General features: G+C 36.2%; 1 long non-coding RNA gene across 1 annotated transcript; it reads left to right on the top strand.

Annotated features, from left to right (window-relative positions):
- Window positions 1-922: 922 nt before the first annotated feature.
- Window positions 923-5,545, top strand: LOC125229480. The gene is made up of 7 exons (XR_007177407.1): window positions 923-1,159; window positions 1,561-1,675; window positions 1,876-2,044; window positions 3,706-3,849; window positions 4,438-4,515; window positions 4,649-4,775; window positions 5,164-5,545. It is a non-coding gene; the product is annotated as an uncharacterized LOC125229480 (long non-coding RNA).
- The last annotated feature ends 3,818 nt before the right edge of the window (window positions 5,546-9,363 follow it).

The raw sequence follows: 9,363 nt of genomic DNA, 5'->3' as shown, positions 1-9,363 counted from the left end.
TACATACATACATACAATCACGCCTGTATCCCATGAAGGGGTAGCACATGAATCTACTCGTTTCAGTGCCACTCTTGGCAAATAAGGGATTGAAAGAAAACGAAACTGTGACATTGCAGTGACAGGTTGCCAGCCTCTCGCCTACGCCACAATTTAACCCATAGGTATCCCACAGTCGCCTTCTACGACACCCACGGGAAGAAAGGGGTTGTGAAATTCTTAACCCGTCACCACACGGGCAACATATAATATATTACTTACAATATATTGACACTGGGGCTAATATATATTTTTATTGACTTATAATATAGTTTTCAGTACAGATGTTGCGTTTTTTACGCACTAGTGTGAAAAGTGGTTCATTTCTTGTCAGGTCGAAACTTCGGAGGACCATCTGTACTGAAAAACGTCGTACCATACACGTGCGAAAAGGAAATTCGTAACTCGTGTTGATTTAGAACACTCCCTTCTGTTGTGTTTTAATTTATTGCCACTCGTTTCGAACTTCCACCTTTTCGCACTTGTATCGTAATGTACTATTACATAATTATGGTATGTATTGTAAAACGTTGTACGATACATGTACGAATAGAATAAGTATTATAGGTAATTCACTACTCCTGTCGATTTAAAAAACTCTCTTCGTTCGTGTTTTAATCACAACTCGTTTCAAATTTCCCATTTTTCGCACTTGTATCGTAATTTACTATTGATTACTATCTATTAGTTAAAATAAAAATTCCATCAAATATATTGCTAAAAAACAACAGACTCGTAACCAAATAACAAAGGTGAATTTTACTGCACATTAGGTATCATTTGACGGCATTTCAATTTTAGATAGGTACTGAATTATTTTTAATCATTTATGAATTATTTTTAATCATTTATTTTAAGTACCTTTATGCCTTTAATTCGAGGTAGACTCATTTAAAAAAAAATGTTAACGTATTTTAGACATCTTCTATACATTAGCCTAGCGTTTTTCAAAATCGGAGTTGGCAACACTGACGCCGAAGTGATTTGTCAACGCGTCTTGTGTTAATTTTTTTGCGGTTATCTATCACATCACAGATCTAACAACTTACAAGTTCAATGGAGTAAGTGATCGAATCTTTAAAAACATGGGAGTTGGAGAACTTAATACGAAAATTCACCAGTAAGTACAATGTATTTTTTTCATTATTTAGTCAAGTTGCTAATGACACGAGGCCAATAGCTTGCTGGGCTGCGGCCCCGGCCGATAATGGATGCAATCTCGTAATAATACACATTTAAATTTCTTGTCTATAAAATACACATTTAAGTTGGCTCAATTTTCGTTGAACGTCCGGCATGTGCTTTCGCGGCGCGAGCCGATTTAGACTTGGTATGGTAACTATAGTTCCGTCAAAATGAGAGAGACCGGAATTATTTTTGCCAGGGAGAGAATTGCGAGGGGATCTTTAGCCCGAGTCAAAATCGGGCGCAATCGCCCGTTTGAGTGAGTTTTGATAGTGATTCTGTTGTGTATTTTCTTATAGTTGGATAGTTTCTAACAAAGCGTTGCATATTTTCCAGCCCCGGAATCGGACGCTAATAAAACCATGTTCCGATGGTAATAGGCGACGCCCAGCGTGCCCGGGTGTTGAAATAAGTGCAAAACTGCTCTCCGCTCGCCTTTTGTCCACCAACGGTAAATTGTACATTCTTTAAAAACCTTGTCAAATTGTCACTTAGGTTATGTGTAATTCCAAATTAGCAGTAGGTCGTTTCACAGAACGCGTTGACGTTCGGAATTCGAATTCCGGGGCAATTCCCCTGTCCTACGGGCGATCCAAGTCTCACGGACGCCGTCTTTGGAATTTTACTTAAAGACTGGTATACACATTTCAGGGTTCACGCCGCGTCGCCTAATCCTCGCGCCGGTCGCCAGCATTCCCCGCTGTGTTCCGGTAACCTACAGGCGGCAAGCTGACGCTGCCGTCATCCACACGACACCATCTCTGAGGCGGCTGACGTGGCAGTCGTGGTGGTCTGAGGCGGCTGACGTAGCACGTTTGAGGTTAGACCTTTCCAATCACTCTTATCTACATCATCGAACCGGCATAATTATGGTTCTGGCACCCTCCGTGTTACTATACCTTTTATTTTAATATCCGCCGTACACCGTTTCTACCCGTAGTTTTAACTCAAGAGTTCGCTGATCCACGTTTGTTCCCTTAAATAATTTAAAACCTTAGTCTCATGTTCAAGTGTAGCTAGCCCTCGGCTCTGTAAACTTAGTAAATTAGAGAGTAATCCATCCATACTAATATTATAAATGCGAAAGTAACTCTGTCTGTCTGTCTGTCTGTCTGTCTGTCTGTCTGTCTGTCTGTCTGTCTGTTACGCTTTCCCGCTTAAACTACGCAGCCGATTTTGATGAAATTTGGAACAGACAATCTTTAGACCCTGAGACAAAACATAGGCTACTTTTTATTTCGAAAAAAAGGGATGAAGGGGTTGAAAAAGAGGTTGAAAGTTTGTATGGGATTTCTTAATTTTAAAAGATAAAACCATGAAACTTTATATTTTAGCACTTGATAAGAAATCATTAAACATATATTTAAAGTCACATACAGGTCGAACGCGATTAATTAACATTATTTTTACCTTTAAAATAAACATGGTGGGAAATAAACATTAACTAAAAGCGGGTAGATTATATTTATTTGTCTACCCCGAACATTTATATAAATTAATATCGGGTAGTTTTGTGTTGTTTACATCTCCGGTGACATTTTGCTGGGACGTCAGTCTTCCGCGACCACGGCCAGTGCAACCTGGCCGAAACGTTGGGAAAAAAGGTAAAAATAATGTTAATTAATCGCGTTCGACCTGTATGTGACTTTAAATATGTATACAAAGCGCGAGAACTTAAAGTGTTATATCATTAAACATCTTGATAAGGGATAGGGATAGGGATAGCGATAGGGATAGCGATAGGGATAGGGATAGCGATAGGGATAGCGATAGCGATAGCGATAGGGATAGGGATACGGATACGGATAATATGGGTATCGTTAGAGGGATACGGATAATCGGTCGGCGGTCTCTTACAATCAATGTGCTCTAAGACGATCGTTGTTTGCTTGCTTGAAGATTACGTTTGCGATAAGTATAAGCAAAATGTAAAAAATTGTAAGGGATAATAGAAAAAAGTACTTTTTACCCACCGATCATAGTGTCGAAATACGGGCTATGTGGGATGTTTATAAAGGTTTCCCCAGCGTATATAGAATTACCTACGCTGTGGTCGATGTGTAATATTTCTACAATCATTGCAAGCAAAAGTATTATGTGCAATCGAAATAATCGCAGATAAATATACCTACAGAGAAACCTAAGGATTCAAATGAAAATCTTAATGAATACTTTTATTACGCGGGCGAAGCCGCGGGTAAAAGCTAGTTTCATAATATAAGGCAAGGCTCAGTGGAGTCCTTTGTAATAGATTAATTAACAGAGAAATAATTACCTTTTGCCCTTAAGAGTTGTTTCAATTTTAAATCTTGTCTGCTAGCATAATGGCCCCCCAATTATAGATATTGTAGCAATATTGAAAAATATTAACTTTGAGTTAAAAAAAGATGTAATACGGTTCCTCTAGGGCCAAATATTTTTCCACGCTGTTCATAATTTTGTAGTATGGTATGTGATATTAATTGTATCATTCATTTCCAGACCCTGATGGATTTTTCTGAGTTTAACATAAGCACAGACCTAATAGTTATAGAAACTTCAGAAAAGGAAAACTTGTCCTCGGAAAAGGAAAATGTGCCATCTGCAATTGCTGAGAAGAAAGCAGAGCCCAGTTATAATTCCAGGGTAAGCAGTTTCTAACAGACTTCTTTACCTAGAAGGAGGAGGTTCTGTATTTTATTGTAAAAAACATTATAAGAATTTCAATTCAATAAATGAATACTGCATAGGCAGACCAACATACCAGAGAGAGATTTTATTCCAACCATTTTTGAAGTAACATACTCATCTTATCACAATAATATTTTTAATATAACTGCATTGTTAGGCAAGATACCGGGCTGGCCTAGCGAGTAGTGACTAAGTGACCGTCCCTACTAAGCCGCAGTTCTGGGTTCGAATCCCGGTAAGGACATTTATTTGTGTGATGAGCACAGGTATGTTCCTGAGAATCCTGAGTCATGGATGTTTTTTATTTATATAATTATTTGTTTATTAATTATATCGTTGTCTGAGTACCCACATCACAAGCCTTCTTGAGCTTACTGTGGGACCCAGTCAATCTGTGTAAGAATGTCCTATTACATTAATTAATTTATTTATTATTATGATACATTATACTGTGAGTGTATAGGTTATGACTGTAATTAATTGTATTATAATTATATTAATTAAAGAGGCAAATGAAAAGTAAAGTTTCTAAATATTTTTCAGATTGTGGAAAAGTCATTGGACTCTGCATCACTATTTTGAAAATATTCTGCTCTCAAAAAACCACAAGGATATTCTTTGGTAAATATAATAACATTAACTAGCTAAGTCACTTTTTACTATGTAACTTTAAAATAATTATTATATGTATAACTGAATACTGCATTCGTTTCTTTTTACTTTTTGTTTTTAATTGTTTGTTTTATCATTCCAGCGGCTTAACGACTTCAAAAGCACATGAAATTTACTAGGACAATTTGTTTATAAATTTTCCATCAATGAAAATAAATCTTCAGGAACAGCTGAAATACAAAAAGTCGAACTTACTGCACTTACCAATTGTAAGTATATGATAAAATTGATAAAGCAGATGTTGTCTATGTTAAAATAGTTAGTTTCACCACACCGACTGGCAAAGGCTCTCTTTAGTCTTCAAAAACAGATAGCAAAACTGCATTTTGTCCACAAGAGTGCAAAGAAATTTCATACAAATTTTAACTGGATGTCTCAAGCTTGATAGATTTGATTTAGTTAGATGTTTTACAGTTAATATTTTGTTTGTGTCGGTGTAGTGTAAAATTTTGTATTTCACTCGGTGGCAAAGTTTGTTTAACCTTCGTGCCCTTCGTGGCTCGTTTCAGTTGCCCCACTGTTCACTTACCCGCATTGATCTTTCCTTATATTATATCGTTTGTAATAATATTTTACTAACTAGTCCCATTTTTATAGCGCCCTATGAGGAAACAACGAATATAGCCGGATTTCTCACCATTCCATTTTTGCTGAACACTGCGGCAGTCCGCCAAAAGAAGAAGCGAGGTTCCGGTGCAAGTCAAAATTGGAAGCCCAGTAAAATGGAAGTAAGGGAAGGTTTCATAAAGCATATCCGCTCTAGTGTAGAAATTAGCCAGACCATCGAACTTCGCATAGCCACACTTCAAAAAATAGGATTGTCATGCCAGCCATACATAATTGTTGTGGGTGAGTCTCTTGAAAAAATCGAATCATTTCTAGTTGTTGTCAGCAGATCGATAATCTATGAAAGACAGTCCATTATGAACGCAGTAGATACGTGCTACAAAATATATAATACAATGAAAATATAATACATTGTACTTACTGGTGAACTCTGGTATTAAGACGATACAGGAGTGATCTATTCTCCATACAAACGCTCTCGACTATTTCCTCCCTGGTTTTTCAAGATACAGCAATGATTTTTTTCAAGACAGATTATAATAATTTTTATCTGTGTCGGACCGTTTTGATTTTTTGAGATTCTTATTTTTAAAGACGCTAGAGCCCATCGAAAATTTTCAAAAACGGTGTTATTGATTATGGCGTAAAAAAGGTGTGGTATTCAAAATTGGTAACAATTAGCCACAAAAACTGAACGGTCCGACACTGATTATTTCATTGTTATTCAGATTCTCAAATTTAGTTACGATTGACTTAATTTTGAAGGGGGAAACAGTCGAGAGCGGAACCTCGATTTTAAAGATTTTTTTCGCAATATTTTTTAACTGAGTTCTTAATGGACATTTTTTTTCGATAAATCTAGTTAATAACACTTGTATATTAAATTTGAATTCCCAAATTGAAAGGGGGCTCCTTTCCATTTTAGCATTTTCGCTCCTGTAGCGTCTTAAGTTCTCCAACTCCCATGTTTTTAAAATTTCGATTTCTTCCTCCATTGAACTTGTAAGTTGTTAGGTTAGCTGTGATGTGATAACCGCCGCAAGAAAAAACTATTTATTCTAAGTAGGTAGTAGTAGTAGGTGCCAAGTATATTATGAATAAATGTCATTTTTTTATAACTTTTGTTTTATTTATGGCGTTATTCATAAACGCATCACCAGCCTGAATTAGATATGAATCGTTTTATGTTATCTGTCAAGTTAACGTATGTATTTGTAAATAGGTATAAAACATAATTTGTCTAATTCAGTCCCGTGGTGTTTTATGACAATTATCAATAAGGGGTTGTTGTCTTAGTAAATGAGACAAAGTAAGTCATAGTACAATTGAACATGAATGATAGTACTGAACAAGCTTCTCAGTTGAAATGTATAACAAAACAAAGATTCAAATTGAACAATATCATAGTTCACTCTCACAAAGTGTGTATATCGATGTAATCATGTCCTTAATTGAACTTATTTGGTTTTAATGGTTACTACAGTAATGCCTCATGTTAATATTGACCTACATCTTGGTTGAATCGATTAAACAATTCATGTTCAAATAGAAAAATATCTTAGTTCAGTCTCACAAGGTGCGTAAGTAGATGTAATCATGTTCTTAGTTGAACTTATTCGGATTAAATAGTTAATACAGTAATGCTTCATGTTAATATTGACAGATGTCTTAGTTGAATTGATTAAACAATTAATATTCAAATTGACCAATATCTTAGTTCAGACTCACAAGGTTCGTAAGTAGATGTAATCATGTTCTTAGTTGAATTTATTTAGGTCAAATAATTAATACAATCATTCTCCATGTTAATATTGAGCAACGTCATAGTTGAACTAACTGGTTTGCGTTAGTTGATACAGTTACGTATCATGATAATAATTATCAAGTGCTTAGTTGAACTTACTAAGGTAATTTAGTTCGCCTAATTATTTTTCATGTAATTATTGAACAAGATCTTAATTGTCTCAGTTACGTTGCAAAAGTAAGAGCAATCAAAATTACCTTATTCCATTTGTCTAAGATCTTATCAGGCTCGTATGGAATCAAGATGCTTGACTACGACGATCAAAATATTGATAGGAGCAAACAAATTTTTTTTAGAGTGCATAATATATTAGTCAACATTACGTTTTTATTAAAGTGTGAGTTTCAAATATTGTGATAAATCTTGCATGTTACTAAACTACAAATCGAAAAACCTGTTTGTCTCAAAATTAATAACACAGTGGATATGTCACAATGCATGAAAAAATACGTTATTTTTATATTATTTGTTTTGTTTGTGTAGGTAATTAAATGTAAACAAAACAGTACATGTAACTAACACGTGTAATCCTTTTATGAAACTCACTTTATATCTTCCATAAACCAACACTCGTAATTTTATGCCTTTCGTTGTGTGGTCGCCACATAAGCTAGTATTTAAGCAAATTGTTACCAACACTGCAACCGCGTTGTTTAAAATTGTTTGAATATGCTTTTAAAACTTGAAATTTTCTGGAATATTCCAGGAAATGCACACAATTCCGTAAATGAAGACCAACGAAATGCTCTGGCTGAAAATGAGATTCCCACATTCAAAGCGCCAAATCTCTTAGTGAGTGATCTTGACAAAAACTCCATATACGTATTTACGGAGGACAATGTTGATCTGAGAGTCTTCTTATATACTAACAAGCAGAAAATCGATTTGAGGAAACTGTCCTAGAAATCGAAAATCTCACAAAATACTTGGAAATATAGGTAGAAAAATAAATACGCGCGACACGTGTTTCGCTTCACTTCGAGGCATCCTCAGGAGATATTGACGGTGCGAGCTCCGGCAACTGACAACAGCCCAAACGTTAACAATACAAACGTTATTTGAGGCACAAAATTACAGAGATACAATGTAAGTACTTTGAAATTTAATTTCTTGTCTCCGCCGAAATGTCACGGCTCAAACATTACCATGTTTGCCCGCGCGCCTCTTACCATTTAGCAGAATTTTATGAGCCTTGGAAATTACTTTCTATGAAACTTGCAGCTGAAGACAAGGCAAATACGAAACATTTATTTGAAATGGTCGTGCTTTAGCCCATAAACTTAAATGGTTACTATACCCGGTCTGTAAGTTCACATTTTTGACACATTTGTTTTGAAGTATGTTGCGATGTGGCTAAGACGTATCGTTTGCCAAATCTAACGATTAATTTCGAATTGGTTGAATCGATTAGGCCCTATGTACAAGGAGGCGCTTCAAGCCTCCCTAATAACAAAGCTTGTTAAATGCATATATTTGCATTTTTATTTATTTGTGTGATGAGCACAGATACTTGTTCCTCATGGATGTTTTTTCTGTATTATAAGCATGTATTTATTAGATTAGGGTTTCTGCAATTTATTTATCTATTTAAGTATGTATATCGTCGCTTAGCACCCATAGTACAAGCTTTGCTTAGTTTGGGGCTAAATTGATCTGTGTAAGGTGTCCCCAATAATTATTTATTTATTTATTTTATAGTAGGTATCCATATTCTCAAATCTTTTTTGAACTAATGGAAGGAAATATGAGGACAGTATTAAACGCTAGAGGCGTCAGTGTCTCAAATGTCAAATATTAATATTAATATACTATCCTTTATTTATCTTTTTTCTTAAGTTAGGTTTTGTACAATATGAGTATAAAAGTAAAATAAAAATAACACTTACAAAACAATATAAAACATATAAACACATTATAAAAAACCTAACCTAGGGTGCCGCCAGCAGCGGGGCAGGGCCCAAGCTGCCGGTGGTTAGGGCTGCAGAGAGAGGAACCGTCGGACTATCCGCGCCGTATCCAAGATCACCGCCTTCTGCATCTGGCCCTTGATCCAGCCACCTAGCGAGAGTCTCTTAAGATGTTGGTCGAGACTCTTCGCTATGAGACCGTTCGCTGAAACGACTATCGGAACAATGATCGTTGAATCAACATCCCACATGGCGGTTATCTCGTGAGCCAAGTCTAGGTACTTACTGGACTTGTCCTTCTCGGCTTTCACGAGATTCTCATCATGGGGGATGGTGATGTCAACGAGCACTGCCCGGCGTTGCAGTCGATCTATTATCACAATGTCAGGCTTATTGGCTACAATAGTCCTGTCAGTGATAATAGATCGATCCCAATAGAGCGTGGCACGACCATTTTCAAGAACTGGCGCAGGTAAGTACTTGTAGTACGGTACTTCGCGGTCCACAAGGCCGTATTGA

Source organism: Leguminivora glycinivorella, chromosome 9 (assembly GCF_023078275.1).
Source record: "Leguminivora glycinivorella isolate SPB_JAAS2020 chromosome 9, LegGlyc_1.1, whole genome shotgun sequence".
NCBI classification, from domain to species: Eukaryota; Metazoa; Arthropoda; class Insecta; order Lepidoptera; family Tortricidae; genus Leguminivora; species Leguminivora glycinivorella.
Note: the sequence above shows the minus strand (reverse complement) of the source record. Positions and strands in the feature narration are given on the sequence as shown.